This window comes from Neovison vison, chromosome 3 (genome assembly GCF_020171115.1).
Source record: "Neovison vison isolate M4711 chromosome 3, ASM_NN_V1, whole genome shotgun sequence".
NCBI classification, from domain to species: Eukaryota; Metazoa; Chordata; class Mammalia; order Carnivora; family Mustelidae; genus Neogale; species Neogale vison.
The window spans coordinates 19,068,403-19,092,425 of NC_058093.1; the positions used below are offsets into that span (position 1 = coordinate 19,068,403).

A 24,023-nucleotide genomic window follows, 5' to 3' on the forward strand; every position below is an offset into this window, starting at 1 on the left:
CTCTCTCTAAAATAAATGAATAAATAAATCTTCTTTAAAAATGGAAACTATCACAGCTCTTGTTATGTAATTACTTTTCTGAAAAAGACGTATTTATTTATTTGAAAGAGCGGGAACACACGTGCAAGGCAATTGGGGCAGAGGGAGACAGAGAGAAAATCTCAAGCAGACTCTGCTGAGCACAGAGCTGGCACGGGGCTTGAGATCAAGCCCCTGAGATCATTACCTGAGCTGAAATCAAGAGTCCAGTGCTTATAGGGCACCTGGGTGGCTCCGTCATTAAGCGTCTGTCCTTGGCTCAGGTCATTATCCCAGGGTTCCGCAACTGAGCCCTGCATCCGGCTCCCTGCTTGGTGGGAAACTGCTTCTCCCTCTCCCACTCCCCCTGCTCTGTTCCCTCTCTCACTGCATCTCTCTCTCTCTGTCAAATAAATAAATAAACCTTAAAAAAAAAAAAAGTGCTTAACCAACTGAGCCATCCAGGCACCCCACTTGTTGCATATTATTAAATTATTTTCCAAAATGTTTTAACCAAGTTAGTCAGCCACCTCAAATGAATGAGAGGTGATGTGTTGTCACTTCGTTTTCAACAGTACGTATGATCTGTTTTTTTTAAATCTTAAATTGCCTAGCATGGCATTTCACAATCTTAATTTCAATTTCTTTGACTCTGTTCAGAATGAACCTTCTTCCATGTGTGGAGTACTTGTTTTTTCTTCATGTTGAATGTTATTCAGTGTCTTTTATGCACTTACATATGAACTTTTTAAAGGTTTTCTTATATTTTTGTAAGCTCTTTATATAAAGTGTTATTAACCTGCTGTTTTATTTGTTGGAAACATACTCCTCTAGTGGTTTGAATTTTTAAAATATTTTATTCATATGCTGGAAACATATAGAGGTTAATACAGCAAATACCGATGAAACTACACCCAACTTAACCAGATAATATTTTGCCATAACTTCAAAAATGTTTCAAGAATAAAAAATTATAAACAAGTATATGTAATCTGTATGGTACTGATTTTTGGAAATTTGTTGAGACTAACTTTGTGACCTTGTATGTTGTCAGTTTTTATAGTTGTTTCGGCTGTTTGGGAAAAGAAGAAACAATCTCTGTTTACCACCTGCAGGATTCTCTCAATCCAACCAACTGAGCCACCCAGGCTGATAAAGCTCGTTAGTTTTACTTTGTAAATATTCCTTATCCTTGCTAAAGTTTTTTGTCTTCTTGACCTAATAGTTTCTGAAGAAGGTGTTAAACATTTCCCACCATGATGTTAGATTTGTAACTGTATCCTATCATTCTGTCAGTTTCTGCTGGGCATATGTAGTAACTGTGTTGTTGGGCATTTACCACTCATGATGGTCCGTGACTCTCCCCCTTGATCCTGATGTGGCATCCCAGATTACCTAAGGTTTTTGCTTCATGTTCCATTTTATCTGATATAACTACTACAGTGGCTTTTAAAAATAATATTTCCTCATTTCTCTATTTGTCTTTTATGTCTTCATTCTCCTGTTCTCTTTTTTCCTTTCAAACTTCATATGGTTTTGTTTTAGGTATAATTCAGCAGTTTTCACCTTAGCATTAAGAATCACCTGGGAAGTTTTTAAAAATACCCACTGCCTACCCTTCCTACCCTCCGCCTGTATCCACAGAGATACTATGTTGGAATTGCTTTGTTGTGTTTTTTACTGTAGTAAAGGACACATAAAATTTACAATCTTAACCATTTTTAAGTATAGAGTTCAGTAGTGTGAAGTACGTTCACTTTGTCATGTGACTGCATCTCCAGAACTTTTTCATCTTGCAAAACTGAAAGTCTGTTGAGCATCAACTCACCTTTTCTCCCTCCCCTCCAACCCCTTGCAACCACCGTTTCACTGTTTTTATGAGTTTGACTCATAAAAATGGAATCTTAATCTCATATAAGTGGTATCATACAATATTTGTCTTTTGCGATTGGCTTATTTCACGGAGCATGATGTCCTCAGAGTTGACCCATGTTGTAGCACATGACAGGATTTCCTTTTGGGGGGTCGGTGTGCAGAGAGGGGCAGAGGGAGAGGGAAATGGAGTAGGGCATGGAGCCCACTGTGGGGATCAATCTTACAACCCTGAGATCATGACCTGAGCAGAAATCAGGAGTCAGATGCTTAACCGACTGAGTCATCCAGGTATTCCCAGGATTTTCTTCTTCTCTAAGGCTAAATACCATTCCACATGGAAATATATACAACATTTCACTTAGCCATTTATTCATCCATGAATGGATGGACATTTGGGTTGCTTCCATTTCTTGGCTCTTATGAATAATGCTGCTATGAACATGGGTGTACAGATATCTCTTCACGATCCTGCTTCAGTTCTTTTGGATATACACCAAAAAGTGGGATTGCTGGATCATATGGTAATTCTATTTTTAATTTTCTAAGAAACTGCAAATAGCGTTTTTAAAAGCAACTGCACCATTTTACATTTTCACCAACAGTACACAAGGGTTCCAATAAACATGGATATTTTGAAAAGGTCTCCCTGCAGGAACTACTTACTTTCCTTCTTTCTTCCCCACTACTGCTTTAACACAAGCTAATCTTTCTTAAGATAAATAAATTTTCTGTCTTAAGTTATCAGTTCATTTGCTAAAATCTATTTTCCATTTACAGATCTTCTACCTGGGACACTTTTCCTCTTGGCAAAGTATATACCTTATTAACTTTTGTAGAGGACTTGTTGCAAAGGTATTGTCCAAAATATTTAACAACCAAGATTCTGCAGTCAAAATGAGTTGACCGATCAGAATGAGCTCTTCCCACGGGGCAGAAGCAGGATTTTGGGAGCACCCCTATAGTGACACCCATTAACTCTTTAGTTATAAAATATGGATCAGTCTGGGCAGGGTCCCCAGGGAAGGTTAAGATGGCAGGAGCACACCTGAATGTTTGGAGCAAAGGTATTTACTAACCAGTAAGTAAGCACTCAAGAGTGATATTAAAGATATTAAATCCTAAGGACGCCTGGGTGGCTCAGTGGGCTAAGCCTCTGCCTTCAGCTCAGGTCATAATCCCAGGGTCCTGGGATCGAGTCCCGCATTGGGCTTTCTGCTCAGCGGGGAGCCTGCTTCCCCCGCTCTACCTGCCTGCCTTCTGCCTAGTTGTGATCTCTGTCTGTCAAAGAAATAAATAAATAACTAAAAACCAAAATATTCCATCCTAGGAAAGCATGGGTAGTAGTCAGCCAGAACAGACACTGACCATAAGCAGCCAATGCTCTTGCCAGTGCCATTTTGGATCGAAGCCCCAGTGTGCAGGTGGCTAACTTCGTGGTCTTCTGCTTTACTACTTGAAAATGGTTTCATTTTTGCATACATATGGCAAGAGTTTAGCTGTGTACACATCTATGTTTCCTCAGTTCCTTGAAGATACTTCTTCACTGGCTTTTTTGTGTCATCTGTTGGGAAGACTGTTGCCTCATTGCATGTAATCTGGCCTTTATCATTGATAGTCCTTAAGATGTTCTCATTCTTGATGTTTTGAACTCACCCTGCAATGATTTAATTTTTTAATTTTTTTTGCTGTGTACGATACAGTTTCAGTGTGAGGATTTCGGCTCTGTCTCTTCATTTTCTTCTTCGGAAGTCCTTGCATTATATCCTCAGCACCCCTTAATTGTTCTCTCCTATTTTTCTTTTCTTTGGTCAGGAACTGGGTGAGTTCTTTTTTTCCAATTCAGTGATTCTCTCTTTGAAAATTTCTACCCTGACATTCATTCTTTCTATTAATTTTTTAAATTTTAATGTCTGTATTTTATGTTTCTATTTATTTCTCTTTCAGTTGCATTTGTTTCTTGTTTCATTAATGATTTTTTTGCTTTATACTCTTGTGTTCTTTTTTTTTTTCCTCTAAAGATTTTTTTTCTTTATTTAACAGAGAGAGAGAGAGCACAGCAGGGGAACTGGCAGGCAGAGGGACAGGGAGAAGCAGGCTTTCCATTGATCGGGGAGCCCAATGTGGGGCTCGATCCCAAGACCCTGGGATCATGACCTGAGCCCAAGGCAGATGCTTAACCGACTGAGCCACTCAGCCTCCCCTTGCTGTTCTTTCTTTTCTTTTTTTTTAAAGATTTTATTTATTTATTTGACAGAGAGAGAGTGACAGAGAGAGCACAAGCAGGGGGACAGGGCGAGGAAGAAGCAGGTCCCCCACAGAGCAGGGAGCAGGACTCCAGCCTCTGTCCCAGGACACTGTGATTATGACCCAAGCCAAAGGAAGACACCAAACAACTGAGCCACCCAGGAGCCCCTGTGGGGTTTCTTTTTCTTTTTCTTTTCCTTTTTTAAGCATTTTATTTATTTATTTGACAAAGAGAGACACAGCGAGAGAGGGAACACAAGCAGGGGGAGTGGGAGAGGGAGAAGCAGGCTTCCTGCTGAGCAGGGAGCCCAATGCACAGCTCAGTCCCAGGATCCTGGGATCATGACCTGAGCTGAGGCAAATGCTTAACGACTGAGCCCCCCAGGCCCCCCCCCCACGTGTTCTTTTTTAGTAGAAACGTTATCTCATATATCTCTTTGATATATGAAGCAGCACATTTATATTCAATTCCTTGTCAAATAATTCCTTAAAATTAGTTTCATCTCGAAAGGGAAAGTGGGACTCATACTCTTTCTTATGTTAGATATTTTAATATAGTTTTGGAATTTTGTTTTGCCAGAGGCTCATTTTTAATAAAAAACTGTTTCATCTTTTATTTATTTCCTCTTCCTCTTTTTCTCTCCATGCTCACCTCCTCCTGTCTGACTAAATTGCTTTCATCACCCAGCACCCCGGGGCCCCCATACACAATGGATGCACAGTGGTATTTTGGTATTCGTGACTTAGCTTGGATATTATAGATGCCACCATTCCTTCTCGTCATCAGGCTTGTCTGAATTCCCACTGAGCCACCCAGGCACCCTACTTCCCAACATCTGTAGCTCCCTATGAACGCAGACCTCTAAGCAATGTGTGAGCAAACTTTTTTTTAGTCTCTGTGACAAGCGGGAGCACCAGCCGTGATCTGTGTCCTCCAAGATCTGTTCTGAGTCTGTACACTTAGTCTTCACGAACCTTCGGCAGCTGAAGCCTTGGGCGCGGGCATGGAAGGCCACTTGATATCCAGCAGCAATTCTGCTTTCTTTGCGGTGGGATTTTTTTGTTTCTATTCCATGGAGGTATTTATTTTTATGCCTTTCAAACCCAATTTTATCATTTCTATTTTTCCCTTTTTATATCGTATTTATTATTGCTGTGTGTTTGTAATGGGTGTGGGGAGTGCGGGTGGGAGGGGACGTTCTATCAGAGCGTGAGGCTACTGTATCACTGGACTGGACGTGGGTTGTTAACTTCACTTATATTTCGTTTGCAAAGTGATCGGATATTACCTCGTTTTCTCTTTTGATCCCTCTTCATGCTTCTGACCAAGAATGCTCCCTTCCTGATGTTGGATTAAATACTCTCTTTGTCCACTTTGTCTGAAGATTTTTCTATTTTATTTGACTCTTTAGTATGTAAATATATATGTATGTATGTATCTGTATGTATATATGTAACTATTTATTTGTGGGACGCCTGGGTGGCTCAGTTGGTTAAGCGGCTGCCTTCGGCTCAGGTCATGATCCCAGCGTCCTGGGATCGAGTCCCACATCGGGCTCCTAGCTTGGCAGGGAGCCTGCTTCTCCCTCTGCCTCTGCCTGCCACTCTGTCTGCCTGTGCTTGCTCTCACTTATCTCTCTATGACAAATAAATAAATAAATAATCTTTTAAAAAATAAATAAATAAAAATTAAAAAAAATTTTAAAAAAACTATTTATTTGTAAGTAGGCTCCACCCCAGCATGGAGCCCAACTTGGGCTTGAACTCACAGCTCTGAGATCAAGACCTGAGCTGAGATCAAGAGTCAGACACGTAACAACCCAGGCGCCCCTGAATCTAGTTTTTAAATTTCACTTGGAACACATTTGAGTATGAAGCATGAGATGGGGAATTTCCTCTTAAAGAGCTAAGATTTTTCTCAACACAATTTATTAAAAAACCTTTTCTTTTCTCATTATTATTCCCTAAAGTATTTTTATATAATAGGATTCATTTGTGAGCTATCTGTTCTGTTCTATTAATTTATTTCTCTAGTCACCTTCTAATAGCATTCTGCTTTAATTACTGAAGATTTTATATATATGTATATATTTTTAAAGATTTTATGTTATTTGACAGAGCGCACAAGCAGGGGGAGTGACAGGCAGAGGGAGAAGGAGAAAGAGGCTCCCTGCTGAACAGGGTGTCCAATGTGGGTCTGGATCCCAGGACCCTAGGATCATGACCTGAGCCAAAGGCAGACGCTCAACCAACTGACCCACTGAGGTGCCCTGCTTTTATTTCTTTTAATATCAGGTAGAATTAGTCACAGAGCATTTATTTTTTCTTTTCTCAAAATATGTTTTAACTCTTACCTATTTAGTTTTTCTCAATAAACTTTACTTCATTTTTCTAATTTAAAAAAATCACTTGGGAATTTTAATTAGTATTTGTACTAAACAAATAAAAATTTGTATTAAATTTGAGGATAATTTACAGGAGTATGACATGCATTAATAGGTCATTCTCTAAATCTCCCATTAAAATGATTTTGAGAGGCGACTCAGTGGTTTAGTGGGTTAAAGCCTCTGCCTTCAGCTCAGGTCGTGATCCCAGGGTCCTGGGATCGAGTCCCGCATCAGGCTCTCTGCTCAGCAGGGAGCCTGCTTCCTCCTCTCTCTCTGCCTGCCTCTCTGCCTACTTGTGATCTCTATCTCTCAAGTAAATAAATAAAATCTTTTAAAAAAATGGTTTTGATTTTCTTCTTCTAAGTTATATTTATTTTTAAAGGTAATTCTAACTTCTTAATGCTTTTTTTTTCCTTTTTCCATTGTTTTTTAGAAATAATTACTTGTGGGGACGCCTGGGTGACTCAGTGGGTTAAAGCCTCTGCCTTTGGCCCGGGTCATGATCCCAGAGTCCTGGAATCAAGCCCCGCATCGGGCTCTCTGCTCAGCAGGGAGCCTGCTTCCACCTCTCTCTCTCTCTCTCTGCCTGCCCGCCTGCCTACTTGTGATCTCTGCCTGGCAAGTAAATAAATGGGTAGAATCTTTAAAAAAAAAAAAAAAAGAAAGAAAGAAAGAAAGAAAAGAAATAATTACTTGTGGCCCATGGGACAACTCTATCTGGTTAAATGTTTCTTATGCTGCTTGGAATTTCCATCTCTTTTTTTTTTATTAGTGAAAATATTTAAAGAACCTCTTTGGTTCTGAAAGAACTGCTTGCCCTTTTCGAAAAATTCTGTTGAAGTTTTAGTTCAAAATTTTAAATAAAAAAAGAAGAAAAGCTATTAAGTAATTTTTAGTTTTCACTTTCGAATGAGAGCATTACAGGATTCCTGAAGTAAGAAGGACGCGCACAGGAGGCTGGAAGGGAGTCGGGGTGAGATGCGGGAGATCTTAGAATGTTTGGGCTCACGAATTTGGCATTTCTGCACTACAGGAAGTGACAATCCGAGTTCCACATTTGTCCTTAAAAACTCAACTCCCGGAACACACGAAATTCCTGTAAAGCTCGTTTTGCGCTAGAACACATAGAAGCACAATGTTGTATTTGAGAATCACTATTTGTTCATTTCCTGTAAGACATGTTTGAATGTAAAATGGGAGGAAAAGCCTTGTATTTCAGTTCCTTCCTGATTTTTTTTTCTTAAAGGGAGGGGAAAGCACTGTACAGTTATTCCCCTCTGTTGAACACAAGCAAAACTCTGCATCTGTGCGCCACTGGTTAAACACAGTCACAGAAACAGCACTGTAGCTATAAACACAGAAAACATTTTTTATTGCTAGAAAAGCAAAGTTACAACTGGTAAAGACTCTGTCATGTTATTTAAAACCTGAGAAATCTGTAGTTTTAGTTGTTTTCCCACCAAGCTGAAAGGACTTCTTCCCCCACCCCCCGCCCTTAAATCTTGGATTTAATTTTTCTTGGTCGAAGGCCCAATGCACCAACAGTGGTGAGTCAGAAGGGATGCCTGAAATAGTTCACGTACAAGTTATCTGTGTTCATGTCTTATCTTTCTTGGATGGCCAGGACTGTCTCTTATTCATCTATTTATTCCACAAAAGCCCAGCCAAGTTCCTATATTAAATGTTTGCTGAATTATATTAAAAAGCTTTCAACTCATCTGTCAAAACTGTGAGACAACAAATAGCATTTTGTGATGTGTATGTTGATGTGAACTTAAGGTTTGTAGTTAGAATCATAAGGCCAGAAGTAACCCAGAAATTTCCTTATCCCTTTCCTCGACTGGCAGAATTGCCCAATGAATGTTATCAGCTGCTGATGAAAAATCTCTGGTGAAGATATTTTTCTCAAAATATGAATAACAAAGTAAAAACCTTTCCTCATAGAAAGTGATCATCATTATCTAGAAAAAAAAACTGAATTACACATGAAATAGTGATATTCATCTTTCAGGGGTGAGACAGACTAACAGATGCAGGATCACTAAGCCTCCTCTCCAAAACTCTTTAAAAAATTAAAAAATAGTTTGGCTAGTAAATAATATCCCAGCAATGTGCAAAACTGAGGAAAGCCCCACATTTTGAAGAATGTCATCCTGCCGTCGATTGAGGGGATTTTAGGAGTCTTGTCACTTCTCTCTTCTACCCTACCCTCCACAGTCCTTGGTGGCCTCCAGAGCACTTCTCAGAGCTGCTACAAGGACCCCTGTAATAGCTTCTATTGGCCATACACATGGGTATCCAGTCCAGAGAGTGTAAGAGGTTGGGTAGGAAGGGTTGAGGCAAAATTGTTACCAAAGTTTGTCATTGACACCCACCAAAAGAGAAGAAAAGATATGCCCTAGGTATGTTTTGGCAAGGGGTGACTTGGTGTTGCTCCAAACTAAAGAAACAGAGGGGATTCTGAGAACTTCCTCCCTGGAGCTCCTGGACATTCTTCCTCCTTTCATCATCACCATGTATCTCCCGTCAACCACTCTCCAGTGCTGGATTGGAAAGTAACCCAAGATATGATTCTTAAAAATAGGTTGGTGGTTGCCAGGGGCTGGGGGTTAGGGGGATGGGGAAATGCTCATCAGAGAAGACAAATTTCCAGTCATAAAATGAATAAATTCTGGATCTAATGTATGACATAGTGATTATAGTTAATACTGTAGTGTGTACTTGAAAATTGATAAAGAGCAGATCTTAAATATTCTCACTTAAATATTCTCATATACACGCACAGTGATGATAATTATAGGAGGTGATGGATATGTTAATTAACCTTATTATGACGATCATTCTGAAATATATACCTACGTCATATTATACCATTGTTCACCTTAAACTAATACAATGTTATATGTCAATTATATCTCAATAAACCCGGGGAAAAAAAGACATGGATCTCAAGGTGCTTATGGGTCTGGTGGTGGAGATTCATTTAATCCTTCAACATTTTTGCAGCACCTATGAGCCACAAATATAGGAGAGAAGACAGAGGGCTTGCCAAAGGATTTGTGCAGCTACTCCATGCAGTGAGATTTAGAAAATGATACTCATACATTGGGTAGCCTGGGAAGGTGTTGACAAAGCACTTATAATTAGATGGGACTCGTGAAATGGGTAGGACTTGGACTGGAAGAGAGAGAGGTGGTGATGGCTGGAAGTGAGAAGGCATGAGTAGGAGATCCAAGAGAACTCAAAGCTTGAGTAGGAGATCCAAGAGAACTCAAGGCTTGAGTAGGAGATACAAGAGAACTCAAGCTAGAAAGGGAGATCTGGGCCTGTTTGGGGAACACATGGAGGTTTGGAAATGTGGGAGGGAAGGGAAAGTGTGGTAGGCAGAATAATGCCCCCCCCAAAAGATGTCCACATTCTAGTCCCCGATTCTGTGAATATGTCACCTTAAATGGCAGATGGGGCTTCACATATGTGAGAAGGTTGAGGATCTTGAGATGGAGAGATTTTCCTGGATTATCAGGATGGACCCAATGCAATCACAAGAGTCCTTATATACAAGAGGGAGGCAAGAGGGTCAAAGAAGATGTGACCGTGGAAGCAGAGCTTGGAGGGATGGGAGGCAAGGAAACGGATTGTATCCTAGAGCATCCAAAAGGAACACAGCCCTGCCATCCTTGTCTGATCACTTTCCTTTCCAAATGTTAAAATCTGAATTTACTTTTCTTTAAGAAAATCTGTATAATGACTTTAAAAGGAGATTTCTCTTTGCTCTGTAGATCTCTTGTGCCATGTTAAACTCATTATTAAGACAAAATTTATACCCTAAAAAGGTGCAGTTTTTGCTATGTGAATTATATCTCAACTTAAAAACAAATTCAGGGGTACCTGGGTGGCTCTGTGGGTTAAAGCCTCTGCCTTCGGCTCAGGTCATGATCTCAGGGTCCTGGGATCAAGCCCTTCATTGGGCTCTCTGCTCAGCAGGGAGCCTACTTCCTCCTCTCTCTCTCTCTGTCTCTCTCTCTCTCTCTCTCTGCCTGCCTCTCTGCCTGCTTGTGATCTCTGTCTGTCAAATAAATAAATAAAATCTTTAAAAAAAATTCAGACTCTTTAGTTAAGATCTCTGGAAGGAATTAAAGTAAATGTTAAATTTTACCCTAAAATCAAGACTAAAGTCACTGTTTAAACAAAGGTTATGTTTTACACAGCATGTCAAATGAAAATTATGCCTACTCTGTGACAATTACCCTGAAAAATCTCTTGAACTGCCCAGGGTATAGTAATAGTCAGAATTAGTATATTCTTTACCATTGCCTAAATCCAGCACAGCCAGCCTTTCTTCCAGGAGTCCGTCACTGTTTCTATTGTAAGGCAACAGATGAAGTTGTTGGCTTGCATGTCAGGCCTAAGTTGTGTGAAAAATGCAATCTGAATGTGCGTTCTTGACTTGTCAGAAATTACAGCGGTGCCTGGGAGGCTCAGTGGGTTAAGCGGGGAGCAGAAAGCCCGATGCGGGGCCCAGGATCATGACCTGAGCCGAAGGCAGAGGCTTTAACACACAGAGTGACCCAGGCACACCTAACGTTGTTTTTTGTTTTTTTTTTTTAAAGAGAGAGCGTATGAGTGGGGTTTGGGGAGGGCAGAAGCAGGGAGGTGTGGGGCAGAGCGGGGACGAGAGAGAATCCTAAGCAGGCTCCATGCCCACTGCAGAGCCCAACACAGGGCTGGATCTCACAACCCTGAGATCATGACCTGAGCCAAAATCAGTCCGACACTTAACCAAATAAGCCATCCACATGCCCCTCTTTTTTTCTATTTTTTAAACACAGTTGAGATCAGCCTATATAAATTGTCACACGTTTTCATTTTCCTGGTATTATAAATAATGCTGCGGTGGACATATATGAACATAATTCTTGACCTGTCCAACTATACTTTTTCACTTTTGAAATTTTGCAATAACAATAGATTTAAACAAACAGTTACAGAAAAGTTGGAAGGGCAGTTCAAAGAATTTTGTTTTCCCTAATCATTTGAGATTAGGGAATCAGGTTGAGATACCAACCTGATTCTACATCACCCCTAAATATTTGTTTCCCTAAGAACACTCTCCTACATGACCGTAAAATAACAACCCAAACCTAGAAAGTCACACTGATATACCACTACCGCTTAATAACACTTAGTGCTCATTCAACTCTGCCTAAATCTGCCGGTGCTGCCATGAAAGCAGAAGCATCCAGTTCAGAATCAGGTCTTACCTTGGATGATAACCTGCGTCTCTTTAGTGGCTACACACTGGAACACTGGCTCAGCCTCTTCTTAATCTCCTGGACTCGATAGTCTAGAAGAATAGAGCCCGTTATTTTGTAGAATGACCCTCAGTTTGGGTTTGATTGATGTTTCCTCATGATTAAACTCAAGTGTACCTTGGATTTTTGGCAAGAAGAACCCAGGACTGAGGCTGAGCTCTCATTGGATCCCCACAGGTGGTGCATGATTTAACTTTGTCTCGTTACTGCTGACGTCCACTACTAGGATCATCTCATTAAACAGTGTCTGCCAGGCTTCCTCACTGTAAAACTACTCTTTTCCCCTTTGTAGGTGGGAAATACTTTGTGGGATTGTCCTTTAAAAGTATACAAAGATCCCATTTCTTATTAAACTTTCCATTTATTTATTCATCCTTGTACCTTGGTGTGGATTTGTAGATTCTTGTTGTATTCATTGGGTTATAATCCACTGATATTCTCATTCATGCTCAAATTGTCCTTGATTTGGCAATTGGGGAGCCCGTTCAGCTGGCTTTTGTGTCCTCTGGCATATCCCCTTTATTCTTTGAGTATCTTTTTGTTTTCTTGTATAGCAAAGTATTGTAGGCTTTCCTTGTACTTTCCTTGTACCAACTCTGGAATCAACTATTTCTCCAAGGAAATATGACCCCCTTTAGTGGGAAATGGTATTTAAAAGCCAAGATCCAGGCACTGGATGTACTCTTTGCTATTGGCATATCACTGGCCAATAGACAGCACAAACACACACAGGCAGACATTTACATCTAGAATTATTTCTATCCTCATCTATGAAACCATCAGTTAACCCTGATCCACCTAATTCCAATTCAATGTCTTTCCATACTGTTCTCCTGTAGGGAAAACCAGTTGGCTTGCATGATCTTTAAAATATTTGTTTATTTGATCAATTCCCTTATGTTATTGTCCTGGGTTGAATGGTAGGCACCACCCTCCCCCCCAAAAAAAAGATTTGGTCACATCCTAAGCCCTGGAGACTGTGGATGTGACTTTATTTGGAAAATGGAGCTCTGCAGATGAGATCATGTTGGATTATGAGTAAGCCCTAAATCCAAGGACCACTGTCTTTATAAAAGACACACACACAGGGAGAAGAGGGGAAGGCCACCTAGAGACAGAGGCAGACTGGAGTACTGCAGCCGTAAGCCTAGAGATGCCGCTAACGGACTGAAGCTGGAAGAGGCACGGAGGATTCTCCCCTAGAGGCTTCGGAGGTGGCCGGGCTCTGCAGACATCTCATTTTCAGACTTCTGTCCTTTGGATCTGGGAGAGAATAGATTTCTCTCCTTTCAAGCTACCAAATATGTGGTCATGTGTTACAGCAGCCCTAGGAACCTCACAGTCCCTCTGCTGCCCCATCTCCCAGGCCGAGGCTCTCCTTTCTTGGCTTCGGCTCTAAGCCCCCCATTTTGGGCCACTTCCCACCTCCCTCGTGGGTACCCTCTTCACCCCCGACTTGAGCTAACACACCCCACTCCAGACCACCTTGTGTGTCGATGTCCTCCTCACAATGTGGTCAGATAAAAGACAGGATTGTCCAGTTACATTTGAATTTCAGATAAACTACAAATAATTCATACAAGATTTGAGACACATTTATACTAACAAAATATTCATTGTTTATCTGAAATTCAAACTTAACTGGGTGTCGTGTTTTGCTTTACTAACTTTCTTTCCTTTTTTTTTTTTTTTTTTTTCCTAAATCTGGTAACCGTATCTCCTCACCCTACTCAGGCCAGGACCTTCACCCCTGGTCTCCCAGGCCACCTCTTCCTGGGCAGACTGAACACTCCAGGGCGCCTCTGACATTTGCACCAGGCTGCCCCCCTGGTGGGCTACCCGTTCTCTCTGCTCAGACTCTAGTACCCCTCACTGGACCACTGCTGCAGCTCCCCACGCAACCTCCTACCACTGCAGACACATACCTTGTTTTGCTCCACTTCATGGGTTCAAGACTGAATTATTTAGGATGAGAAGAGAAAGGAAGGAAGAGAAATAGAAGAAGAGTGATTATTCTCTTAAGTGTGTCTTCCATTCTCCCTAGAGTAGATTTTTATGTGAGGAAATGACCTGTGTTAGAATTCTCCAGAGAGGGGCGCCTGGGTGGCTCAGTGGGTTAAAGCCTCTGCCTTCAGCTCAGGTCATGATCCCAGGGTCCTGGGATCGGGGCCCGCATTGGGCTCTCTGGTCAAGTGGGGAGCCTGCTTCCTCCTCTCTCTCTCTGCCTGCCTCTGTGCCCACTTGTGATCTCTGTCTGTCAAATAAATAAATAAAATCTTAAAAAAAGAAAAAAGAGAATTCTCCAGAGAAAGAGAACCAATAGGATATAATGTGTGTGTGTGTGCGTGTGTGTGTGTGTGTGTGTCATAATATATATATATTGTATGTGCATGTATCATAGTGTATACATTGTAGGAATTGTAGGAATTATAGCAATTGGCTCATGTGACTATGGAGGTTAAGAAGTCCCACAGTCTGACCTCTGCAAGCCGGAGAATCAGGAAAACCAGTGGTATAATTCAGTCTTTCTGAAGTGTATGTGGTGGGTAATGGTGGGCCTAGTATAAGTCCTGTGGTCCAAAGGCCCAAGAACCAAGATCTCTGATGTCCAAGGGAAGGTAGACATCCCAGCTTGAGAAGAGAAGGCCAAGGATTTGTCTTTCCTTTACCTTTTTCTGCTCCATTCAGTCCCTCAGCAGATTGGATGCTGCCCACTCACCCCCGTGAGGGTGGGTCTCCTTCACCCAGACTACTGAATCAGATACTCATTCTTCCAGAGACGCCCTTGTGGACAACACCCATAAGTAATACTTTACCAGCTACCTGGGCATTCGTTAGCCCAGTCATGTTGACACATAAAATTAGCTATCACGTGGCCTGTGTGGGAAATTGATGGGCCCTTCGTCAGCCATTGAGTAGAAAATGAATTATGTTTTTGAGGATTACCTGAGGAGAGTGAGATTTTGAAAAGTTCAAATGCTGGGAGAAATATCATTTTTTTTTAAAGATTTTATTTATTTATCTGACAGAGAGAGATCACAAGTAGGCAGAGAGGCAGGCAGAGAGAGAGAGAGGAGGAAGCAGGCTCCCTGCTGAGCAGAGAGCCCGATGCGGGACTCGATCCCAGGACTCTGAGATCATGACCTGAGCCGAAGGCAGCGGCTTAACCCACTGAGCCACCCAGGTGCCTGGGAGAAATATCATTTGAAGGGACTTCAGTGTCTTCTCTTTTGACCTCCTTCCCCTTTTTCCTCTTCTATCTTGTTACTGCCTCTCATGTTTCAACCTTGTGTCTACTCGGGATTTTTATGAGTTTTCTGAATAAGGACCCATGAGCGCCAACTTAGAATTTCCCACCTATTCCCAAAAGTCATTGTCTCAGCTTCAACCAATCCTTGAATTGAAAGAGAAAAAAGGGGGTGGGGGAATATTTAAAACCATATCCAGTATATCCACTAAATATTGCAAAGAAGCCAATAATCAATAATCCCTCTTGGAGTGGTTTTCCCGCCAGGTTCAGTTGCTCTCCTCTGGGATCATCAGGTGACCCCAGACCATCTCTTCAACATACACACTGGCCATCCCTTGGCGCCATGACCTTGCAGATCTGCGTTTTTCGTGTGCTCTTGGCCCATGCGGCATCACCATCCTGTGCCCAGGCATGGGCCAAACCTGGAGGCCTGGGCCCTCTCTTCTCTGCTCACTTTCTGTCACCGGCACAGCTCTGTTCCTCTTTGTACCATAGACTTGTTGCTCATGGCCCCTTCCCTTTCCACTCCCTGCTGTTTCCTTCTCGTCCGTCACCCATGGAACTATGACCCTGGACAGGTCCTTCTCTTCTGGCTGAAGCCATGTGAAGAGCCTTCCCGGGCTCTAAATTATCTACTTAGCCCTTTTGACTCGTCCATATAACTTTTACAAAATTATAGGGCCAAAATCAAAACTCAAGCAGTGTTTGGGGCTGAAATAACAAGCAAATCAGAAACTCTAATTTAGGGAAGCAGCTCCATTTCCTACGTGCTCTCTAGTTATGTTTTTTAATTTACAGTCCAGCCAATCACCACCATAAATTAAAAGGCTATGGTTCAAGCACCCATTCCTGATCCAATATATCACAAATCCAAGTCAGCCAGTCAAGGCTTAATATGCTCGTTTCAGTGTTTATAGCCATAGGAAGCAATAAATGACAAGGGCTATCGTGCAATAAAGCTGTTACCACACTGTGAGAAAACCCCCATCTATTAGCAGCTACACTGTAGCTACGCCAGCCTCATAAATTCAGATGCCTTTTCTATGTCGGAATAGTTTTCCATCACAAGTGAGGTACCCAGTAATGTTTATCTTTCCGAAGATTTGTCACTGTCATTTCTACCATTCCTGCATGAATCACGCTGGTTCATCTGTTATGACTTAGAACATTGTGGCCAATGGTCCACGGAAGCCAAAGTGACAAATGCACAGCTGGCTCATGTGAAAACCCCTGTGGACTCATTTCAGGAATAACAGGGGGAAGATTTACGGTGGTGGGGCAGTGACATCTGTGGGAATTCTAGCTGTGGTGGAGCTGGGACTCGGGGCAATCAGGAGAAGGTTAGATCCACCGACTGAGCTAAGAGAAAGTCTGGAGAGAAGCACTGAGTGGAAATCATGGTTGCAAAGGAAAACTTGCGGCAGATGAAGGCTTCAGGTCAGGGCTGACTTGGATGCCCCGGGTTTGCCAGGGAAACACCTGGGGTCCTTCAGTACTGAGCAGCTTCTGCAGCAAAGTGTATAGTAATGAGCCACTGAGGTGACAGGTAACAAAAATAGTTTACAAAAATCTTGGTAATGTTCTACCCAGCAAGAATCAAATTTTATGCCTTTTTTTTTAAAATCATTACCCTTTCCTTAGGTGTCACATATTTGAGTAAAAGTCATTTTATTGATGTAGATAAAAATCAGAACCTCTTGATCAATTGTCCCTGGGTTGTGCTTGTCTATCCCCGGGATTCTCCCCACCCCCACCTTGAGTTTTCCTCCACCAATAAGGAGGACGTAGGTGCGAATGCCCGAGATCTCAGGAGTGACAGTGACCACTGTCATGGAGCAGAGGCAGAAGGTGAGGGATGCCCCATTGAGGTAGGTTTCACTTTCCTTCTGTCGGGCTCTTTGCCTCAGCTCAGGGCTGGACTCACCGTGAGGGAGGAAGCCCAGTTCACGTCCCTATTATGGTAACTGGGCAGCCACGGCCACATACTTTATGCAATATGTTTCATCTGGGTGAAGCCACACTTTGGAATTAATCATAAGAAAAATTGTGGGAAAGATGCAGAAGGTAAATTTAGTTTCCTGCTTGTTGTGATGAAGCATGGTATTTGCTTTTTAAGAATGAATTTGATAATGGTTTGGTGTTGAAGGTGTCTTTTGATGACATGAAAAGGATGGTGAATAGAGTTCAGAGAAGCTTCTTAGCCTCAACACACATAAAGCGTGACCTTCTTAGAGCATTTCTACCCGGTGAAGAATTTAAGGAAATGAAGATCATGCTATTATACATCAAAGAGCCTTTATTTTTTTAGTTAATTTATTTATTTTAAGTAATCTCTCCACCCAACGTGGTCCTTGTTCTCATGACCTATGATCAAGAGTCACACACTCTACCAACTGAGCCAGCCAGGTGCCCTGAGCCTTGAGTTTATTTCACAAGATGAAAAATTGGGAAAACTTAGACGCTCTAACTGTTGTTAATGATTAGTCTCTTGTGACTCTCTTCAAAGGGGACAGCAACAGAGCAGGTGTAGGGCAGTCTGAGGCATTCTCTTGAACACTGTTTGAGGACTCAAAATTTAGCTGGGGCAGCTCTTCCCACTCCAAGCCACAGGATTCCTGAATAAAATGCAATAACCTTAAAAATGTATAGATAGTTCTTGAAAGGAAAGGCCTAGGTGACCGAACAAAAGATGGAACTCAAAACAAGAGCAACAGGTGTATGAGATGACGATGAAGTCCCAGGGCCGCAATACCCAGACATAGGTCCTAAGGGCCATGGGCTGGCATTACGAAGACAGAGGCTGTGACCAAGGGCTCACACCAGGTAGGAAGCTGGAATCAAGACCTCTGCTTCAGAGCACAGCCCAGGGAGAGCTGACCCCTCTGTGAAAAAAATGTTACCCACACCGTACCCAGGGCCCACAGGAAGCTTATGCCTCTGCCACTTTGTGTGTAAGACGTGGGAACCCCATGCAAAGATCTAAGATCTGAATTTATACTGTCCACATGGGATGAGACTCCCAACCCTAGAGGTTAGTATAAAAATGGGCCCTGAGGGGCTCCTGGGTGGCTCATTGGTTTAAGCCTCTGCCTTCGGCTCAGGTCATAAACTCAGGGTTCTGGGATTGAGGTCCGCATCAGTCTCTCTGCTCAGCAGGGAGCCTGCTTCCCCCTCTCTCTCTGCCTGCCTCTCTGCCTACTTGTGATCTCTATCTCTCCTTGTCATATAAATAAATAACATCTTTAAAAAAAAAAAAAAATGGGCCCTGAAAGGGATGGAGTCCCAGAGAGCCGTGGCTGAAGCAAATGCAAAATCTCTCTTTGAGGGCACTTTTATAACTCAAGGCCCATGGAACATTTAAAGAAACAATGCACCTCACTAAAGCTATGCTCACGATGAGAAATTACAGACCACATGAGGAAAGGATCCAACGGGAGGGAGTCAGGAGATAGTAAGCAGGAGAATGAGCACCCCAAGAACTTGAGATAATAGAATGATACAATAAAACAATCCAGAGATCATAAAATAAGAAAACAGAGGAAGAGATGGTATGGTAGGTTGTTAGCATAAGAAAGATGTTAGAATACGACAGCACACATATTCCCGTAAGTCACCAATTCATGATGGATTGAAACTGAAACCAAAACATTTGAAGGTAAGCTTGAAATTTTTTTTTTTTAAAGATTTTATTTATTTATTTGACAGAGAGAAATCACAAGCAGATGGAGAGACAGGCAGAGAGAGAGAGAGGGAAGCAGGCTCCCTGCTGAGCAGAGAGCCCGATATGGGACTCGATCCCAGGACCCTGAGATCATGACCTGAGCCGAAGGCAGCGGCCCAACCCACTGAGCCACCCAGGCGCCCAAGCTTGAAATTTTTTGATCACTCTATTTGGGAATAGATTACCTGCAGGAATTATGGAAACTCGATGATGTGATTCTCAGAAGATTATAGTTAAAAATCCCCGATGGGTTTAGCTTATATCATAAATGCAGAATGTTTTCACTGATTTTGAGCTGCTGTATGGATAAATTTTGTCCATGGGAATGTCTTCTAGTTTTTAATTTTTTTCTAATTATCAAAATAATACATCTTCATTATTTGAGACAAATTGTGAAATATGGTAAGCAGAAATAAAGAGTCTCACTACCCTGAAACACTGTTCACATTTTAGCATATTCCTTTCCAGTTTTGCTTCTACTCAGTGTACCCTTATGGAGGTCAACTTATACTGAAATAAAATTGTTATTCCTTTTATTTTGTAAATGCTACATTATGTCATAGGCATTTTCCCATGTTCTAAAACATGCTATTAGTATAGTTTACATGGTTGCGTAATATTTTCTTATGGATAGAGTTGTCTGGGTGGCTCAGTCGGTTAAGCATCCATCTCTTGGTTTCTGCTCAGGTCATGATCTCAGGGTTGTGAGATAGAGTCCTGTGTCAGGCTCTGTACTCATCGTGGAGACTGCTTGAGATTCTCTCTCTGCCCCTCTCCCTGCTTGCGCTCTCTTTCTCTGTCAAGTAAATAAAATCTTTTTTAAAAATTTCCTCATGGCTATACCATTTGTTTCATAATTCTCTTATAATAATTTATTTACATTGCCTGCGTGTTTTCATTGTTCTGTCTCTGCAATAAATACCTGTGCATAGATCTTGGCTTGTGGGATCGACTATGTCCTGAGGCTGTATCTATGTTCTTAAACCAAGGGACAGTTTGGAGCACCTGGCTGGCTCAGTTAGAAGAGCACACAATACTTGATCTCAGGGTTGTATGTTCAAGCCCCTTGTTGGGTACAGAGATTATTTTTTAAAAAGAGGGAGGGACAAGCCTTGATGTTTTACAAGTTATGTTTTCAAATGTACTTTATTTCACTTCAACAAAAGTCATTAAGTACCTGCTATGTGCCATATAACCTTTCTGTATACACCTATTATTGTGTTTCTTTTTCTTTTGACTGTCAGAATCATCATATGCCCTGTAGAAAATCTGACATGCATTCATGATTACTTGTATGTTTCTGTGTGTGTGTGTGTGTGTGTGTGTGTGTGTGTGTGTGTGTCTAAAAAGGCAAGAGTAGGAAAAAGGAAGCATGAAGAAATTCAGCTACCTTCTATGTTCAGCTTTTAAGATCCAAGTCAGCAAAGAGAAAACTCTAGAAGAATTTTTCTGGGGCACTTAAAAATTTTACAAAACAAATTTCCTGATTAGATGGAAAGGTGAGTGTTGTTTTCATCTATTTGAGCCTTAGAATAGGCCTGTGTTGGGGCTCCTGGGTGGCTCAGTGGGTTAAAGCCTCTGCCTTCGGCTCAGATCATGATCCCAGGGTCCTGGGATCGAGCTTTTCATCCGGCTCTCTGCTCATCAGGGAGCCTGCTTCCCTCTCTCTCTGCCTGCCTCTCTGCCTACTTGTGATCTCTGTCAAATAAATAATAAATAAATAGAATAAGCCTGAGTTAAATCAGCAATGTGCATCACATGACCCCCTTCTTAGACTTTCTTCCTATTATAATACTAGGATTTGATGACAACTTTTGTAGCTGCTTTCAAAAACTGTTAGCTTTACAAAATGTCTATTCAATCAAAACATAACACCTCTCAGGACCAAGTTTGCAAGCTCCAGCACTTCACGACCTATCTCCAATTAGAGAAGCAACAGTAACCTTGGCAAATGAACCAAATTTACTCCACAGCAATAATCTCCCAGAAAACCTTAATTAAATAATACTAATAAATGGAACCTATTTCAAATAAGCCAAAAACTGATTCTGTCTTGGGCACATAAGTAGATATTCTATTTTGTTTGTCTGTTCAGGTTCTGCAATAGCAGAGAAAGAATTTAGAGGTCACGATGCTAAAATTTAGAAATAAGGGAAGGGGTTGTGGATAAAGCAGAAGAGAAATAAGAAAAGGAAATTTCTGTTGCTGTGTTCTTTGCTCCAGTGCTTGATTCTTCTAGTACAGAGCTATGGGGGTGAGGGGGCGGTGGGTATGGTTATGCACTTGCATATGGAATAATCCTAGGGGCCATCATTCACAGGGAGCCCCGGCTGAGGCCTCAAGAATTGTAAGTCAATTTGTGATTATGTAAATGTCTATACATATATGTAAACTACAATAGACTGAGATAACTTCAGAAAGAAGAAATGAGGGGTGCCTGGGTGGCTCAAGTCAGCTAAACATCTGCTTTCGGCTCAGGTCATGGTGCTGGGATCAAGCCCCACATCGGGCTCCCTATTCACTGGGGAACCTGTTTCTCTCTCCTCCCTTCCCCTGCTTGCGTTCCCTCTCTCTGTGTGTCTCTCTCTGTGTCAAATAAATAAATAAAATCTTTAAGAAAAAAAAAGAAGAAGAAAGAAGAAATGACGTGGGTGATTGTGTGAAAAGACTCATTGCTGAAGAGAAAAGAAAAGGGACAGGGTTGTATATACAGTTCGGGAAAATGCAACATCTCTTTTTCAGGGGCGATACTCTTTTGCGCAGTGCACACATCTGGGCTGGCACCATTGCCAAATTTTTGAAAGGTTGCTGTCAAAAGCTGAGGCTAAGAATGTATGTCAAGAAGTAATTTAAGAAAATAGAAGTGACTGCAGCTTAGCACTTAAGTAAGTCCTCAAACAATGTTCAATAGTAAGGAAGAGGAAACCCAAAATGAATAACAGGAAAGCTACAGGCTGGTTTTCACTCCGCAGAAACGGTTTCTCTGGTGCCTCCTACGGCTGGCCTGTCACTTGGACCTTTCCAACTACTGGCCTACACAAATGACTTAAAAACATGTGGAGTTGGGACCCGTGAGGATGGATTCTGACCATATGTCATCCAACCCGGGCAAGCCCGGAACGAGTCAGACTTGCCACAGGGCTGTTGGAGGCCTGCGAGGGCTGGTTTCTGGAGACGGCAGCCTCACGTGCTCACTCTGGAAGGGGCAGGGTGACACAAGGAGAGGGTGTCATCCAGTTCTCCGCTCCTGTGTGGCTAACGGACAGCATGCTAGGTTTAGGCAGTGTTTCTCCTACTTCAGGATCTGATTAATTGGGTTCCCACTAGGTGTTTACTTTTCCCTTGGAGTCACCATTCACTTTAGAAACCATACCAACTTTTTCTGTGCAATAAAATGGAAAGAGAATGAGCTTGGGAATCAGGCCAGACCAGGCTTTGAACCCTGAGCAAATGGCCTATGCCTGACTTTTTTCATCTGAAAAATGGGAAAACAATGAGCTCCTCCAGGAAGAATAATGGCCACACAAAGATCATTTGATACAGAGCCTGGCACCTCAAAGGCTCAAAGAAAATGTAATTTGTGTTGAGCAGCTGTTTAGTAAGGAAGAGGTAAAGCTTGGAGCCAGAGTTAAGGGTTCATCATGTGACTTACAGCTTTGTGGCCTTTGGCAGGTCACTTCAGCTCTGTACCTTCGTCTTCTCATCCCTAAAATGGGAAGAATGAGAGCACCTACTCTGTGGAGAGTCATGAGGAATGAATGAGTTAATATCTGTACAGCGCCTGGCACATCGTAAGTTCTCGATAAAAAATCTCAGCCATTCACTAGAATAAGAATTAACAAATTACTTTTCCTAGCCCATGAGATTGTTGGGAGGCTTATGTAAAATAACCCATGGGAGTGCTTAACCAGCAAACCTTTAGCAAATCATATTAAGTACTCGATTACAGTTACTTACTACATTGGTGATGATTACTACTATGATTAGTGGTATCTCACTATATTGTATAGTTCTGCAATAGAAGGCAAACTTCTGCATTTCTAACAATGATGATGTGTTACAGAGTAATTAATTAGATGCTGCCATGAGTTGGTAAAAACAGCATTTTCACATGTGGAATTGAAAAGGGTTGCAATAACAGAACTAAAGAAAATACAAAATGTTTTAGCCTCTATGGAAATGTCTCATTTTACTACTTTCCAAGTCCCTAACACAGATTTTCTGAGTTTTCAATGTTTTGCCATCTGAGTTAAAGATACATTTTTTTTTTCCCCTTCAACGTAATTTGAGTCAGTCCCCTGGTATTTAGCTAAATTGAACTCCGGTATTTTGGAACAGTGTTTGTTGACACAAATATATTTGGCATCACTGGGGAACCTAAAACTACATACAGCCAGGGTCATGATCCCTCAAACTCAAGATGACAGCAATATCATGAAGTACAAGCATTGCTAAAAAGTTTTATGCTGTCATTTCTCTCCTGAACACAGAGGCACGTTAATGTCTGGGATAGCAATGGCAGTTACAAAGATCAAACTATAATTTTATGAGCGTTCTTCACAGAGTACACGAGGTATTTTGCCATTTTGCTCAAGCAAAGAAGACTGAGAATCTAGTAATATACAGCAAAACCTGTGTAACTTTCCACTCACCTTGTGTGATTGTGAGATGACCACGGAGGGTGAAAATCAGCTGCCTTGCTCTCACTTCACCCCAAAGGCTTATCTGATTCTCCCTCAACCTGGAGGATGTGCATTCACACTGGAGGTTTTGTTTTGGTCTCGCTTAGGTATTTCTAGTCTAGAAAATTCCCTGACAGCTCAGTGAAATGAAAAATCTAAGCATTCAGAAACCAGCTGGCCTGGGCAGAACATTTGCGACTCTGGATCTTCTGCAACAACACTCTATTTTTCTAAGTAAAGAAGTAACATGAGGAGGCCCGTCTGGTGAATGACCAGACTTTGTCACCTTGCCTCGGTTTCAGGTTTTCATACGGCCTTTCAGAGGTCAAGAGAGGCACAGGCCACTTCCATATTAAAGCAAACCAAACCAACACCAAACAAAAGGAAGAAGAAAAAGAAATGCCAAAATAGGGTTACAACGTTTGTGGTGTATTTTAAATGTATCTAAGAAGTAAACAATTCCGACCCACGTGTACCCACCCCCCAACACATGGAGTTCAATGCAGTTATGTTTTCCCAAAATGATTAAGGGAA

General features: G+C 41.7%; 1 protein-coding gene across 10 annotated transcripts in view; it reads left to right on the forward strand.

Moving 5' to 3' along the window:
* Positions 1–24,023, forward strand: part of CCNYL1 (cyclin Y like 1) — a 109,162-nt gene that overhangs the window by 33,271 nt on the left and 51,868 nt on the right. For 4 of the 10 annotated variants that reach the window (XM_044241434.1, XM_044241438.1, XM_044241433.1 and 1 more), the window contains one exon: positions 22,480–22,598. The exons of the other annotated variants lie outside the window; for them this stretch is intronic. The gene's annotated coding sequence lies outside the window, so the exon portion shown is untranslated. The remainder of the gene's footprint in view (positions 1–22,479; positions 22,599–24,023) is intronic. 10 annotated transcript variants of the gene reach the window in all.